At 36.7% G+C, this 18,351-nt stretch overlaps 1 non-coding gene across 1 annotated transcript; it reads left to right on the top strand.

Annotated features, from left to right (window-relative positions):
* Window positions 1-4,556: 4,556 nt before the first annotated feature.
* Window positions 4,557-4,663, top strand: LOC116753756. Its single transcript, XR_004349857.1, has one exon. It is a non-coding gene; the product is annotated as a U6 spliceosomal RNA (small nuclear RNA).
* Window positions 4,664-18,351: the final 13,688 nt, after the last annotated feature.

The raw sequence follows: 18,351 nt of genomic DNA, 5'->3' as shown, positions 1-18,351 counted from the left end.
AGTTGTGTCACATGGGCTCAACAGTTGTGGCTCGCGGGCTCTAGAGCGCAGGCTCAGTAGCTGTGGCGCACAGGCTTAGTTGCTCCGTGGCATGTGGGATCTTCCCAGACCAGGGCTCGAACCCGTGTCCCCTGCATTGGCAGGCGGATTCTTAACCACTGTGCCACCAGGGAAGTCCTACTGTCTCGTTCTTGAATTGCTCTCCTCTTAGTTTCCCTGACATCATCTTCCAATGGGGCCACTCTATTTCAGTCTCTTTTGCCTGCTCCTCATCTAAATGTTAGAAATTCACCTGGATCAGTTTTCTCCCCACATTTTCTTCAGGTGATCTCATCTAATTATGTAGCTTTTAAAACCATCTATGCTGACAACTCCCAAATTTATGCATCTGTTTCACACTCTGAGCCCCCACGGTTGTATATCCAACTACCTACTTGACACCTCTCAGCAATTTTACATGCATCTCAATATACCAAAATAAAACTTGAAGATGGCATATTAAGGAGGGTAGGCAAGTTGACAAAATTCAGTAAGACATTTAACAGCTTCTGATGCATTCTGACCCAGCGTTTCTCAGAATTAATATTCTAGCATCCATGGAATTTTGTATTAGGCTTTAGTAGATCTATTTGATTTGTTAGAATTCAAACAACACTAAATGCAGCATGGCATTTAGACTGTTAATTTCAGCCCCTCTTTAAATTATTTAAATTATTCCAAATGACCTATCATACTGAACAAAAATTGTCTTCTAAGACATTTTTTAAAGCTTCTCACTAGTGTCTAGTGAATTAGTGGTCAAATATTAAACCATAAAAATCATCCATTAGTAGCTAGGAAACATACAATCCAAGATGGAATAAACTTGGTAATCATTTTGACAAGGGCAAAACTGAAGTGAGAGACCTTACTTCATCCACAGAGCAAAGTGTGAGGAAGTGCGATAAAGACACTGCCCTTCATCACTGTGCTCCACCAGACACTCGTGTCTGGGGTTGAAGAAGCGGAGCCACCAGAAGCAGCCTCACTCCATGTGGGTATCTGCAGTCGGCTGAGCTTTGAACAAGCTGGCACCCAGTCCCTACTTCGGCACGGGCACACAATCTAAAACCTGCTCTTCGGCACAGATGCATTGGCATAAAATCTGTCCTTAGGCCCAGAAACTGGGAATTTTGGCTATAGTTAGATAATGTGTCATTCCAACAAAGTGATTGAAACTGCATGGGGTGGGCAAATTTGATAAAATGCAGCAGGCAGAGCAGGAAGAATTCAGACATTTGTTGGCAACAGATCCAGAATTTTAAGGAAGAAAAAAATACTTTGTGTGGAAAATTTCTGGAAGAATGTATGTCAAACTGTTAAGAGTAGTTATCGAGAAAGGATTATTGGAAAATTTTAAAGTATATATTTCTATTATTTTGACTTTTTAAAAACATAGATATAAGGAAAAAATACAAATAATTGGAAAGCAATTTAAAAATGCCACACCCATAACCTATTCACCAGCAATCAATTCCCAGATCTTTACTTTTAGATCTCTGGAAGGGAAATTTGGGATTTCTTCCTTGGGATAGTATATAATTTCCTTCACTGATGTAAAAAGATTCCTTTTTTCCTTTACGGAGCAAACTTCCCACAAAGTTTCAATGTGAGGCTGAATCATGCGTATAAAATAAAAGACTTTTAGTTCATCTCCAATAAAACAGAATATTCTTTAAACCAATTATTTTTACTAGGAGGGAAAATGATTTCAGTAACTGAAATGTTTAGCCAAGATACTGATGGTGCTTTATACCTGCCATAGCAATTAAAATGTCTCTAATAAAATACCACTGAGATAAATTAGAATCCTTTATTCAGAGCTCATCACAGAAGATCTAATTTATAGCATTGACTATAACATGTTAAAAAGTCTCTATGTGAAAGTTAATTCCATGATAAATTTTAATCATGTGGATAAAACTAGCCTCAAAGCTGTATTAATTATACATTTAAGCTCTACATACAAACTCACACATTACAGTACAGCCAGAACATGTAAAATATAGTCTGAACCAAATTAAAATATGCCAATTTCCTCAGCAGTTATTTGCTTTTGATATACTATAGTTATTTCAGCCCATTCTTTATAAACATTAAATTACTGCTGTGTTTTCTTAGCCATTTTGCTTCCTTAGAAAGAACTCCAGGCTCTGGTTAACTCCATGGCCTGATTTTCTACTTTCACAGAGTACAAAGCAGATAACCATCCAAGATAAATATCTTAATAAAAGGGGTGAAAATTGCTGGCAAGTTTCACCTCCTTAACCCAAAGTCTGTTCACCCCACCCACTGTAATTCCTAGTCTCACCCTCCTATTACTCTCTCTCTAGGTTTTCATCTCTGGCATCAAAATCACAGGGCACGTCACCAGAGTCCCTGTTAAGTACAGGCATGCACTCCCTGTTTCAAAAGCAGCCTAAAGCAGCAGCCAGTCAGCAAACTTACCAGTCTTCGACAAGATAAGAAGCTTGTTCCATATGTAAATGACCATTTCATTCTCCATCTAGAACGTCTTGGTACCAAGAAAAGATCAAGTGAATTGAGTAGTGTGCTTAGTGCTGTCACTGAGTATTACATGTATGTAATATCTCACGCAGTAAAAATTCAAATGAAAATTTGTAGATTAAAAATTTAGCCTATTTCACTTCTCCTGTCCCCTAGTTTCCTACTTTCATTCCCTGGAGGTACCTTGATCATTTTACAGATGTTCAATGCATATAAAAGCACACAAGTGTAAAACAAACAACAACAAAAACTTGTACTATACACCATATTCTTCCCTTTACTCTTTTAACATTATATATTGGAAACTGTCCAAAATCAGTACATATAGAACAGCTTCATTCTTTAAAAGGTTGCATAGAATCCCATGCCATACAGGTACATAATTTACTTAACCAGTGTCCTAATATAGATATATATGCTGCTTCCAATCTTTTTATTTCAAACAGCCCTATAAGGAATATACTTGTATATTTGTCACTTAAGACGTGACAAGCATAGCTGTAGATAAATTCCCAGAGTAGTATTGCAGGATCAAAGAATATATGCATTTGTAATTTTGATAAGATATTGTTAAATAGCCTTTTATAGAGTTTATACCAAATTATATAACTAATAGCAATGTATTGAATACCTATGTTCTCACACCCCTTTCAATATAGCATGCTATCAAAATTCTTTTATCTTTGCCAAACTAACAAGGGAAAATGGCACTTCCTTGTAGTTTTAACTTAAATTAATTTTTTTCCTATTATATATTAAGTGAATACCTTTTCATATATTAAGACCCATTTATATTTCTTTTGATACCAACTGTTTTGATCCTTTGTCCATTTCTTGTAGGATTATTGGTCTTCTTCTCACATATTTATTTATATATGCTGAGAAACATATCCTTTGGTCTATGTCATGAGTTGCAGACAAAATATTTTCCCCTGGCTTGTCATTTGTGTTTTTTCCTTTGTTTATGGATTTTAATGACAAGATAATTTTAATTTTATATGGTCAAATTAATCTATCTTTTAATTTAAGATTTCTTAGTTTTGGATTAACCCTAGAAATGTCTTCTTAACCTTGAAATGTTTTACATACACACACAGACACACACACACACACACACACACCTGTGTGTATACGTACATAATATTTCTATAGTATAGTTTTTACTTTTATTTTTAAATTTAAATCTTTGAAACATTTGGAATTTAGGGATAAAAAATGAGGTGAGAGTCCAAAAATAATTTTATTTTCCAGATTACTATCCAGTTGTCCCAATACCATTTATTAAATAATTCATCACTTACCTACTGATTTGCTATGCCATTCTTGCCATACACTAATATCCAACACATATTTGTGTCTACTTACGGACTTTCTTTTGTATTCCATTTATCTGCATGTTTATTCATGCATTATTATTACATTAATGCAATTACTATAACTCCCTATTTTAAAATATAGGAGAGACTGTAACTTGTTACTCTTCTTTGCCCAGACTTTTCTTGAATATTTTTCCCTATTTTCCATGTGACTCAACCCTTCCAGTTCAAAAAACAAATGAACAAATAAATAACACTCTTATTGTATTTACTGATATAGAATTTATTACTTACATTAGGAAGAGCTGATATCTTTATAACATTGGATCTTCCTATTTAAGAAAATGTATGCTTTCCTTATTTGTACAGATTTTGTATATTTCTTGTTAAATTAATTTCTATAAATTTTTTTCTATTGTAAATGTGATATTTTCTTCCATTATAGCTTCCAGTTCGTTATTGTCTATACTTATGAAAGTTGCTTGCTGTTTATTATTATACTCAGCCATTTATAAATTCTTCTATTGTTTGTTACAATTGTTCAGTTGATTCTTTTGTATATTCATGTAAGCAAGTATAACATTTGCAAATAATGATAATATTACATCCTTTTTAAAACATATATGCCTCATTCTCTCCTCTCTAATTGTACTGGCAAGTACCTTCAGAACCACGTTAAAAAAGTAGTAGTGAGTGCTCACTTGGGCAACACATATGCTAAAATTGGAGCAATACAGAGAAGATTAGCATGGCTTCTGAGCAAGGATGACACAGAAATTTGTGATACGTTCCATATATTTTCTTCTCAGGCATGGGACACAAAAGCAAAAATAAACAAATGAGACTACATCAAAATAAATAGCTTTGCACAGCAAAGCAAACTATCAACAAAACAAAAAGGCAGCCTACAGAATGAGAGAGGGTATTTGCAATATCACATATATCCAATAAGGGGTTTATATTTAAAATACATAAAGAACTCATACAACTCAATATAAAAAAACAACCCAATTAAAACATGAGCAGAGGCCCCGAATAGAAATTTTTCTACAGATAGCCAACAGACACCTGAAAAGATGCTCAACATCACTAATCATCAGGGAAATGCAAATCAAAACCACGGTGAGCTACCACATCATACCTGTCAGAATGGCAATTATCAAAAAGACAAGAAACAAGTTTGGCAAGGATGTGGAGAAAAGGGAACCCTTGTCTGTGGGATTATAAATTGGTGGGGCCACTATGGAAAACAGTATGGAGTTTCCTCAAAAAATTAAAAATAGAACTGCTATATGATCCAGCAATTTCACTTCTGGGTATTTACCCAAAGAAAACAAAAACATTAATTTGAAAAGATTTATGCACGCTATTGTTTCACTGCAGCATTAAATAGCCAAGACATGGAAACAATCTAAATGTCCATCAATAAATGAATGGATAAAGAAGATGTGGTACATATATACAATGGAATATTAGTCATAAAAAAGAATGAAATTTGCCATTTGTGGCAACATGAATGGATCTAAAGGATATTATGTTAAGTAAAATAAATCAGACAGAAAAAGACAAATACCAGATGATTTCACTTATATGTGGAAGCTAAAGCACAAACAAACAAAACAAATGAAAACAGAGAACAAACTGTTGGTTGCTAGGAGGTGGGAGACAAAATAAGTAAAGGGGATTAATAGGCACAAATCTTCAGTTATAAATAAGCCACAAGGATGCAACATACAACATAAAGAATATGGTCAATAATATCTTAATAACTTTGTATGGGGACAGAAGGTTACTAGATTTGTCATGATGATCATTTCATAATGTATGTAAATGTCAAATCACTATGTAGTACAGCTGAAATTAACATATTATTCTATATCAACTATATTTCAATTAAAAAAAGGAAAAAAGGTAGTGACAGTGGACACTCTGGCTTTATTCTTGACATTATGGGGATTTTCTCATTGTGTTTTCACTGACATAATACTGGCTTTCAGGTGGTAAATATTAATTTAAAATGTGGCCATACAGTCCCTAGTTTATTGAGTTTTTTTCCAATACTTGATTGGTAGGATTACATGATTTCTCTTATTTGTTCTCCTCTAGGTGAATTATATTAACAGAGTTACTAATGTTGAATTATTTTTCCATTTCTGGAATACGCTAGTACTATTATCCCCACCACACTCAGTCATTGTCCAGAGGCGGCCGAGGGGAAGGAAGTATGGTTTGGGTATGAACACCACGGTGGTTTTAAAGGGGTTGCCAGCTGGAGTCTGTCATCAGCTACGCTCCTCACAGCAGATTCTCTTGAAGGAGATTTGAGCAGCACATTTTTACGCCACCACATCAGTCAGTAAAGGACTAGAAGTCAGAAAACTTGAGCTCCAGAACTATGACACCAACCAGTTATCACTGTTATCTTAGACAGGTAATGTGCTTTCTGAGCCTCACCTTTTCCTTGCTTGATAAAGACAGACATAATAACAGAGCACATGCATTTAAAGTGCTTGAAAGGGATTCTGGTACATACCGCGCTATAAACATTAGCTATGATTATTATTATTATTACCAAAAATCCCTTCAGAGAGGAGCCCCAGAACCTGGAACACAACAGTAGCTGCCATTTCTTGAGCACTTATTACATACATGCCAGGCAGTCAGTGTTGGCAAAGAAAGGATCAGAAGGGAAGAGAGAAAGAGAAAGGAAGGAAATGTGGCACTTAATTGCTGTTACCACCTTGAGCAACTTACACTAAAGGAAGAGGCTCTCTTGCATTTAGAATTTGCTAGAACAAAAGAGAGACTTATAAGGAAGAAATAAAGTAAGCCAAAAAATTCCTTCCTGGATGTGTTAAGTTTACTGAAAAGGAAAGGCAGCAAGGATTTAGGGTGTCAGCAAAGTTCAGAATAGAGAAGGCCCTTGGCTGGAGCTTTCATTTGGCTATATCCCCTGGGTCCCCCTGGTGGCAGGATGGGTGAAGGAAGATGAGCAATATCAACAGATACAGAGCAAGGATTTAGCACAGGCAAAGGTGACCTCTGATCCTGCATCTTCCACTTACCAAATCTGAACAAAATCCTTAACTTTCTTGTCCTCTCCTTTAAAGGGACTGTTCTGAGGAGTAAATGAGATAATTATGTATAATTTATGTAAAGCATTTGACATAGAAGAGCTGCTTAATAAGCATGGCTATTATTATTAAAGCATAACTCATATGTTTTATAATGACCTAAGCTTTACTTGTAAAACTACTTTCTGTATGGGGACATGCGTATGCATATGGCTGATTTGCTTTGTTGTGCAACAGAAACTAACACAGTATTGTGAAGCCATTATACTCCAATAAAGATCTATTAAAAAAAAAAACAAAACTACTCTCAGAAATGATGTTAATTTGGGAATTCCCTGGCAGTCTAGTGGTTAGGACTCTGCTCTTCCACTGCAGGGAGTACGGGTTAGATCCTTGGTCGGGGAACTAGGATCCCGCATGCCACATGGTGGGACCAAAAAAAGATGATGTTAATTTTTAATAAGTATTGATAGCCACCAAAAATATTTTTCATGAAGTTTAACCTTAGAACATTCAGGAAAAATCACATAATCTACAATGTTTTTCAGTAATTACACTTATGCTCTAATTGCAGTTTTGACCTTACACTCAAAAAAATTTTTAAAGAACATTTTTTTAAATAAATTCATCTTTAATGGATAAACTAGTTGAAGCGATCATTTTAAAATAAATACTATCCAAAAGCTACTCACTTTCCAACTCCTAAGTCATGTGCAATAGTTAAAAATATGAAAACCTAAGGCACAAATACCGTCATTATATTAAGATGGTCTTCTACGTAAACATGAATCAACACATGCCTGACAGATTATAATAGTCAATTTGGAGACATGGAAGTTCTTGTTTCAATGGATGAAATATGCATGGTTTTGAAAAATTCAAATGTGAGCTTTTTTTTATCTAAGAGATTTCTTCTGACCTGAAACGGTAGCAAAAATCAGGTTAAAAGTTTGCATGAAAACGTACACCAAATCTTTAAAAAGCAAAGATCACAGTTGATATAAGATGGTTTCTAGAGAGAAAGCATTTATTGTACAGCATTGTAATTGTTTCCATTCACGTGGAACAACTCCAGCTGCTTTCAAAAATCAACAAGTGATAAGCAGAAGGAAGATGGGAAGAAACAACAGCATTTTTGTTATGTCCAACTGATAAACACTGGGCTGCAAATATATTATGCTAAGCATAATTAAGCACAGAATTATCATCATTTGTAATGCAGTGCAATAAGGCAGCTGAGACAAATGCAAAAAAAAGGTCTCCAACACATTGCTTTGATGATCTAAATTGACACTGCCAAGTTATGTATTTACAAAAAATATGGACAAAGGGTCAAATAAATAATTTTTGTCTAGATGTATGTGCATAGGCTATGACTAAAGGTCTGAAGCAATTTTCATCCTGTTATTCATCTAGTTTGATAGATCTTAACCTTCCATGAACCATGTCTCTCACAGTGTATCTAATTACCTAGAATGGATCCAAAAACAGTCCTAACTCTGCATTTTAGTAGTTAAAGCATCATAAACAAAAGATAAATCTTTTCCTTGATAAAACTTTGGAGATAAAAATTTACAAAAGAAGTCAAGAACAAATTATTGAATGTTTTTAATGTTTTAACTACTGGGCAAGCACTTGAAATACGTCATTAATTCACTCAACAAACATTTACTGAGTTCATACTCTTTGATGAGAAGGTACTCTATTTAAGTGTTGAAGACATAAAGGTTATAAGGATATCACAATCTAGTGGCAGTGACAAGTATATATAGATGCAATTTCGATACAATAAGAAATGCAGTGATAGCAGAAGGTCCTGGTGTAGAGTGGGAATAAGTGTAGGGGCAGGAGGAATGCCCAGAGACAGGGTATTTTACCTAATTTTGTGGGAGAAGAGAGTCAAGAATAGCTTCTCAGAAGAGATGATCACACTGGGACCGCAAAAATGAATAACAGTTGATTTTCATCATAATCTCTAACAATCCCCATAAGTAGGTAACATAATTATTCCTATTTTATAGATGAGGAAACAGATGTACTCTGACTTAGAGATAAGAACTGGTAGGACCAAGTCTACCTGATCCCAATATCATACCTTTTCTATTGTCTCTAAAGATCGAGAAAAATACTCTGTATGTCTCTCCAAGTCACAGAATTTTTTCACCATTACTTATTTCATTTAGCAATTCCAGCACACTGTTCCCTTCTTGCAATTCTCACCATGCTCAGCTAAAAGAATATATAGTAATTGCTGGCTTGTATTTCTCCCATATACTCTTAGAAATTCTCATGAAAACCCAAGATATTACAGTTGTCACAGAGAAGAATAGATATGAAAATCTAAAACTGTCACTGAGAAGAATGGAAGCCCTATTAAGACTTTATAATAAATGTCTGGAAACATTTCCTTTAATTGATCAAATAGTCTCAGATTTAATCAGAGGGAGAGGCAGTAGTCTAAAGATCATCTAGAAAAAGAGTTTATTTATTTCTCCTCATGATGGGATACAGTAAGATATTCTTGATCTTTTGCCTACCTCAACCTACTATAGTCTCCAATTGCAAGAGACTGTGTAAGAGCTGTAGGAATTTAAGAGCCATCCTGAGTAGGAAAAACTCACTTTCTTGTGTATCTCCCCTTTACTACTCACACGGAACACTTCACTACTGACACTTCTGGTCACCAAATGTGTGGGAATTTTTCCCACACCAAGAAATTCTGTGACACCAGCTGGGCATCCCACAATTTAACTCAACCCTGACACTATCAACCTGGAGATAGAGCCAGATCCATAGTTTACGGGCTCAGTCCCACAAGACTGCTCCCCACCCCAATTTCAAATAGCAAGTCCAGGTTGTCACCTGTATTTCTGATCTATCAGCTATAAATCCCCAAAACCCTCACCTTGGGTTCAATTAATTTTCTAGAGTGGCTCACAGAATTAAGGAAAACAGTATACTTGCTGTTTACTGGTTTATTATAAAATGATATGCTAAAAGATACAGATGAACATCCAGATGAAAGAGATGTGCAGGACAAGCTATGTGGGAAGGGGTACAGAGATTCCATGCTCTCTCCCAGAGCACTGCTCTCCTAGCACTTCCAAGCAGTCACCAACCCAGAAGCTCTTCAAACCCATACTTTAGGGATTTTTATACAGGCATTATCACCTAGGCATCATGGATCATTAACTTCATTTCTAGCCCCTCTCCTTTCTCTGGAGGAGGGCTGAAAATTCCAAGTTTCTAATCATGGCTTGATCTTTCTGGTGACCAGCCTCCATCCAGGAGCCCACCAAGAGTTACCTAATTAGAACAGAAGGCAGAGACCAATATATATATTTTTTTCCTGCTATCTCACACATCCTAATCACCTATTGCCAGCAGTTCATGATACTTTATATTTAGCTATCTATGGAAGCACACTAAGATACATCATCATCATCACTGAGCCATAAAATAGGAGATCTGGAGGGATCCACAGATGTGTTCATTTAACAGATATTTATTGATGATGTACTATGTGCAAGGCAACATGCTATCCACTAAGTAATTAAAGTTGAGCAAGCCATAGTGCCTGACATTAGGGGTTTGCCATCCATGGTGGGAGACAACCAGGCAAGAATATAAGTGCATGTGCTCCAGTCCGCTTATTTAACACATGTGGAAAAGAGGATAAGAAAATAAGTAGTTTATCAAACTCTGATTATGCATTGTTAGTGGGAGTGTAAGCTGATATAACCTTTTTTGGAAGACAATTTGGAAATGCCTTTTAAATTTGCAAATGTTCTTATTCTTTAACATAGACATCCTAAACAGAAATTTATCCTTCAGATGTACTTGCAGAAATTCCAAAAATAAGTGCTTGAGAATATTAATGCAGTTTTCATTGTATTAGAGAAACACTGGGAACAATCTAAATGTCTATCAACTGATTGAATGAATGAACTATAGAATACTGCATAGCAATTTAAAAGATGAAATAGATTCAACATAATGTAAACACAAGAGGTTATTCAAGAGCTATTGGTATGTGAAAAAACACATGGATGGTATAGTTCTATCTTTGTTTAAAAAGTAGAAAATCACCACAAGTAAATGTTTACAAAAATAAATAGCAGAGAAATGTATACTCAACTATAAACAGTGGTTAATACAATGGTTTCAGGTACTTTCTATCTTTTATGTTAATATTTTGTAATGCTGGATTTTTTTTCTAAATAAAAAGTGTGTTTGACTAAGCTGATGTGATTTATAAATGCTGTATCTTTCAAAAAATTTGACTTTTCTAGGTTTTTACATTTATGAAAGTTATTTAAAAACTGTAAAGGCTTAAATAAATTATGGGATTATCTATTTATATTAATGCTAAATAATATTAGACATTATTTTGAGGTACTCTGAAAGAGAATATACTTATACAGAAAAAAGATTTTAAAACCATTAAAAATAACATTAAGAATTAGGATAATGACATAGTTTCCTAGTTTCTTTCAAGAATTCCTGAACTACAGGTCCCTGGAGTCCTGGTCTAGTTCAGTTTCTATGCAGTTATCTCTTGCCTATGGGTAATCTCTTAAAACTCTTGCTCAAAGGCAAAAACTCTTCTAAGCAACACTAATTCTCATTACAGAAAACGCAAATACTGGAGTGTTTCTATGAATGGAAAAGAAAGCTGCTGTTATTGCTAATAAGCACTTTTGATGATACACTGTGGAAACTGTAAACTTTATAACACAAGAAAGTAAAGCTGAAACAACCAGTGACTTAGCCTGTCAACACAAAGGCCTCACAGTTGTCTAGAACACATAGCTACCATAGCATTTGTCAGCTATTTTTGTACAAAGTAATCATAATCTTATACAAATAAAATCTTTATATTCGGCTGGAAGAAGATGTAACATGAGGGTCCCCTCTTGCCCAAACAGAAAACTATCAAACTGAGATCAGAAACTCTATGTGTAAGAATGAGAGGAATGACTGAACAATTGAAGTTCCCATGCTTCTGGGCAAACTGCAGCCAGGTTCTGAGCTCACTTAAAGAAGAAAAGTTTGCTTGAATAGCAAAATCAAGTGTAAAACCATCTAACAGGGACTTTAATATATGCTGAATGTTCTCTTTGCAAATTCACAGAATTCATACCATAAATTGAAGAAGGTAAATTTTAAGGAATGTAAAATTTATCAGTCTTCAGATTTCGCTACTTCAGTGTATAGAAGTGAAAAGTGAATATATAATTTTATTCAACTCAGGCTTTGAATTGCCCATTTGGGTGGCTGAGTATATAAGGGATGTTAAGATAAAAATTTCTGCTGAGACTTTAAGACAAGAGACATGAGATAACAAAAACACTTGTGGAACAGGCCAGCCACTGTGTGTTCCGATATTTACAATTGAAAACACTCCTAAATTATATAGGTGTCTAAATCTTATGTCTCCAGCTTTGAAGGCAAGAATCATTTGCTTGGACTCATTCAGTGTTGGACTTCGACTAAGTCATTGACATGACTCCTATTTCCCATTTTCCATGTACATTTCCCTAAATTTACCTTTAGAGAACTGCATGGAAAACTCCATTCTAGTGAGCCCTAAGCATACCTTGAGGCAGAAATTGGCACCTTACTAGAGGGAGTATGGGAGATAGTTTTTGCTTCCCCACAATGGCTGAGACTTAGAGGAGTCAAGGACATCTATAAAACGACCATATCCATTTCTCTACTTTCCAACAATAATGATCAAATTTATAAGGCTATATGACACTTTCAGTGTGCTATTTGTTCCAAGTTTAATTGTTATAACAACGTAATGACATCAATACTTTTAATTCCTCCATTTTACAATGATAAAACTGAGGCACAGAGAGGTTAAGAAACTTGCCTGAGGTCACCCAGTCGATAAGTATTAGCAATGACATTTGAATCTAGGCACTTTAAAACAGGATGCTAAGTTCGGACAGTTACAGAAACACTTCTCATCTGCAGGCTCCAGTTTTGGGTAACTAGTTTAACCAATATTTCCTTTCACCCAAAAATACATATTGAACAGTATTTTATTAAGACAATCTATAGGGACTTCCCTGTTGGCGCAGTGGTTAAGAATCTGCCTGTCAATGCAGGGGACACAGGTTCGATCCCTGGTCCAGGAAGATCCCACATGCTGCGGAGCAACTAAGCCCAGGCTCCACAACTACTGAGCCTGTGCTCTAGAGCCCGCACACCACAACTACTCAGCCCATACATCGCAACTACTGAGCCCGCGTGCCACAGCTACGGAAGCCCGTGAGCCTAGAGCCCGTGCTCCACAACAAGAGAAGCCACCGCAATGAGAAGCCCGTGCACCGCAATAAACAGTAGCCCCCACTCGCCACCACTAAAGAAAGCCCATGCGCAGCAACAAAGACCCAATGCAGCCAAAAAAATTTAAAAAAAGAAAAATGAAAATCTACAGCACACATTCAAAAAAAAAGAATTAGGGAGCATTTGTACATGATATATTTGCTAAATATTGTGATCAGTGCTGTTCAAAACATAATTTGACATTACATTTTACAATTATTTTGATGAGCTTTCATGATGTTATAGCATCATCTTAAGAAGTACATCACTTGTGAGAGAAATATAATAAAACCTATTTTATCTTTATTCTGCCTATAACTAAATTTTTGCCTTAGGATAATTCAAAGGGTCATAAATATTGTCTAGAAACACAGAAAATACAATTATTAATGAATAATGGAATCTAAGAGCAAGTATCCACAAATGTGAAGGGAAATACTATCTGTGACATTTTTCAGGGTTCTATCATTATTTTAGCATTTTTTCCATAGTCTATTAAAAATTGTTCAATGTGCCAACAAAAACATGAAAGAATGCTCAACATCATTAATCATTAGAGAAATGCAAATCAAAACTACAATGAGATATCATCTCACACCAGTCAGAATGGCCATCATCAAAAAATCTACAAACAATAAATGCTGGAGAGGGTGTGGAGAAAAGGGAACACTCTTGCACTGCTGGTGGGAATGTGAATTGGTACAGCCACTATGGAGAACAGTATGGAGGTTCCTTTAAAAACTACAAATAGAACTACCATATGACCCAGCAATCCCACTACTGGGCATATACCCTGAGAAAACCATAATTCAAAAAGAGTCATGTACCAAAATGTTCATTGCAGCTCTATTTACAATAGCCCGGAGATGGAAGCAACCTAAGTGCCCATCATCGGATGAATGGATAAAGAAGATGTGGCACATATATACAATGGAATGTTACTCAGCCATAAAAAGAAATGAAATTGAGCTATTTTTAATGAGGTGGATAGACCTAGAGTCTGTCATACAGAGTGAAGTAAGTCAGAAAGAGAAAGACAAATACCATATGCTAACACATATATATGGAATTTAAGAAAAAAAAAAAGTCATGAAGAACCTAGGGGTAAGACAGGAATAAAGACACAGACCTACTAGAGAATGGACTTGAGGATATTGGGAGGGGGAAGAGTGAGCTGTGACAAAGTGAGAGAGAGGCATGGACATATATACACTACCAAACGTAAGGTAGATAGCTAGTGGGAAGCAGCCGCATAGCACAGGGAGATCAGCTGGGTGCTTTGTGACCACCTAGAGGAGTGGGATAGGGAGGGTGGGAGGGAGCGAGACGCAAGAGGGAAGAGATATGGGAACATATGTGTATGTATAATTGATTCACTTTGATATAAAGCAGAAACTAACACACCATTGTAAAGCAATTATACCCCAATAAAGATGTTTAAAAAAATTGTTCAATGTCACAAACAAAATCTTTACACTGAGAGTCTCAAATTTTCTGAATTTAAAAAAAGTACTAAACATACACCAAGAAGCCAGAGAAACCAGCTTTACCCTAAACTAACAATATCACATTTGGAAAATCAGTTGTTTTCTGATTCAATCTGGAAAGTTAGGATAATGACTCAGCTTCTTGAAAAATAACAGAAGCCTAGTGGCTGTCAGGAAACGTCAGTGGTTACATATGATAGATGGGAGAAACTTAGTGTGCATAGAATTATGTCCTTTCCTCCAGCTTTGGTCTGTATGCTGTTTTCCTGTTCAGGAGTGTGGGAGTTTTAAAGAAACCTCCTTAAAAGGAACACAAAGACTCTATTCCACTATGCATGATATTGAGAAAAAAAAAGTTCCAATAAGCCAAAGAGCTTTGGTTATGTGGAAGTGAGGCCAGTGGGTTCAAGAGTCATTGGTAAATGGCCTTCTGAACTAGGATGAGGCAGGAAAATAAATGCTGCCCCTGATTCTGGACCCTAGGAAATAACAAAATCCCTTCACTGTCTTCCATGCACATCGTAGCTGACTCTGTTCATATCAAATGTTCGTTTTCCACATAAAATATTCCAATAATAATTTTGAAAAGAGGGTCCCCCTCAAAATGGATATTCCTAGCCTCCCATGCAGCTAGAAGTGGCCACATGTACAGTTTTGATCAACGATACATAGGTAGAAATCTGTTGGGTCTTTCTGGTAAAGTTTTATTTTCCTGGCATAGACATGAGTCTTCCTTGCTGTTGCACCTTTTGCTTCTTTGTCCCACCTAGAATGCAGGTATGAAGTTGGACTGCGACTATGAAGTAATACCGGGGTAACGCTGCTTACTAAGGATGCTGGAATAAAAAGAGGAAGGCAGACTCGGATGTGGAGGACTCAGCCCTCAGCTGCCTATATCTAGATTCTCATTTAAGAGGGAAAAATATTCCTGTTTTACAAACCACTGTGGTCGGGCTTCTGTTACCTGCAGCTGAAGGGCATCCTTAATGATATATCCTTAAGTGTGATCAGCTTCCAGGGAAATTGTAAAGAAGACAGTTTTCAATATCGACAATTATTTCCCTTCTTACCCTCTGTGCCTCAGTTCATGCCATTTCTTCCATCTGGGTACCTCTGTCCTCTGACCATCTCTGCTAGCATGCATTCATTTATTTATTAGTGTAGCAAATGTGTGTCAGGATATGTGCTATTAAAAATCACATACATACACTCAAAGTTTGGACAAAGTCTAATGAGGGAAGTAAGATGTGCAAATAAATCCTCAAGATTAAAGGTGCTAATTGCTGAAATAGAGAAATCTCAAAGTCTCAGGTCACAGAAGACTGAGCAGCCAGCAACAGGGGGTCAGAGACGGCTTCCCAGTGGAAATGGTGATTGACCTGGCTCTTAAAGAATCAGCTGAAATTTAAAAAAAAAATGTTTCACAAAGCAGCCCTGCAATGGCCTCCATCAGAAAAGATTTTTCCTATGGAACCTTATTTGTCTTTGATAACATCAATTCCTTTCTTCCCTGAAGGTTGTTTAAGATTGTGTCTTCCCTCCTTTACAGGAGGGAAGAAGGTAGGGACTACATCTGACTCTACCTCTTAGTCTCCCATGGTGCCTGGTTCATCTTAGATCCATGGTAAATATTAGTTGAATGGCATTACTGATCTTCGCATGACTTTAGACACCCAGTGCCTTAGCTGCAGCTTCCCTGAGATCAGGCTTTTTCCTCAGATGAAGCCATCTAACAGACATTTGTTAAGTTAATAAAAATTTGTCAAACTAGGAGAAAAGTTTAAGAAAATACAAAGCATTTTTGTAGCATATAAATATTAAGAAAACTGTTATCTGTTGGCTGACTATATATACTCTCTCCTGAAGAGAACTGGACAGGGGGCAGGGAGACAGCAGACCCAGCTGGGTGAGGGCTCTGCTGAAAACAGTCAGACTGGAAAGGCTGTGTATCCTTTTCCTGTAATCCTTTTCCTTATCTTATGGTAATAAGAAATTCCCACAGACTGGGTGTCTTGAAACAATAGGAAATTTTTTTTTACAGTTCTGTAGGGCAGAAGTCTGAAATCAATGCCTCAGCAGGGTTTGTTCCTTCTGGAGGCACTTGGGAGAAACTGTCCTATGACTCTCTTCTAGTTTCTGGTGGCTGCTGGCAATCCTTGGTATTTTTTGGCTTGTATATGCATTGCTCCAATCTCTGCCTCTATCGTCACATGACCTTCTCCCCTGTGTGTCTCCTCTCTTTCTCTTCTATTCTCTTCTAACGACACTTGTCATTGAAGTTAGGGCCCCCTAGAATCCAGGATGATCTCATCTCGAGATCCTTCACTTAGTTACAACTCCAAAGACCTTTTTTACAAATAAGATCACATTTACAGGCCCCAAGTGGAAATATCTTTCGGGGGGACATGATTCAACCCACTACAACTTCTGTTGCTGCCTTCCCTCCCCACAAGAAAGGATTAACAAGACTGGCTGGGAAGCAAGGTTTTTTTCTTCAAAAATCACGTTTCAAGTCTCTTAAGGGAAAAACTAGAAGGCTCCTAGGATGTAACAAAGAAATAGAACCATTTTGGAAATGGATTCCTAGCCCCGTATTAGGTCTCATTTCTGTAGAAACTCAACCAGGCAAGATTGTTTATTCCAGAGAATAATTTTCTCTATCCAAATTTATTTCACCTCCACAACTAAGCCCCACAGACATAAATAGGCTATGGGAAAATTATCTCCTGCCCAAGTACAAACTGTCTGATGGCACTCTTTCATTTTTTAACAGAAGGAACTTTTTACACTAAAGTTCTCAGACCTGGGACTTCCCTGGTGGCGCAGTGGTTAAGAATCCTCCTGCCAATGCAGGGGACACGGGTTTGAGCCCTGGTCGGGGAAGATCCCACATGTCGTGGAGCAACTAAGCCTGTGCACCGCAACTACTGAAGCCCCCGTGCTTAGAGCCCATGCTCCGCAACAAGAGAAGCCACTGCAATGAGAAGCCCGCACACCGCAACGAAGAGTAGCCCCCGCTCGCTGCAACTAGAGAAAGCCTGCTCGCAGCAACAAAGACCCAACACAGCCAAAAATTTAAAAATTAATTAACTAATTAAAAAAAATAAAGCTCTCAGACCTGAATCTGGGGGCAGTTGCTTAAATCTAAGTCTGTGGGCTTATAGTCTTGGATCTGTGTTACTACCATCCTGTGACAACACTTCTATAATAGCACCATACACAGTTTTCTAGGTATGTTATAACTTTATTTAATAGGTCACCTCTGCTGTATGACTTTTCCTTATTAAAAATAAATTCTGTAACATAAAAGCTATGAAATTACAGAGTTCTTCAGAGAAAGAATGATTCTCCTCAAAGGGCTTTTAGTAAAAGAGAACACATTTTCCTACAACAAGCTTGACTATAACCCACAATATATGTTTATTATGAAGAAGATTATATTAAGAATTCAGTCTCTGGGGAATTCCCTGGTGGTCCAGTGGTTAGGACTGGGCACTTTCCCTGCCAGGGCCAGGTTCAGTCCCTGGTCAGGGAACTAAGATCCCCCAAACCGGGCAGGGCAGTCAAAAAATAAATACATAAAGAAAGAAT

Source organism: Phocoena sinus, chromosome 4, assembly GCF_008692025.1.
Source record: "Phocoena sinus isolate mPhoSin1 chromosome 4, mPhoSin1.pri, whole genome shotgun sequence".
NCBI lineage: Eukaryota > Metazoa > Chordata > Mammalia > Artiodactyla > Phocoenidae > Phocoena > Phocoena sinus.
The sequence above is the reverse complement of the archived record's forward strand: the minus strand, read 5'-3'. Positions and strand labels throughout refer to the sequence as shown.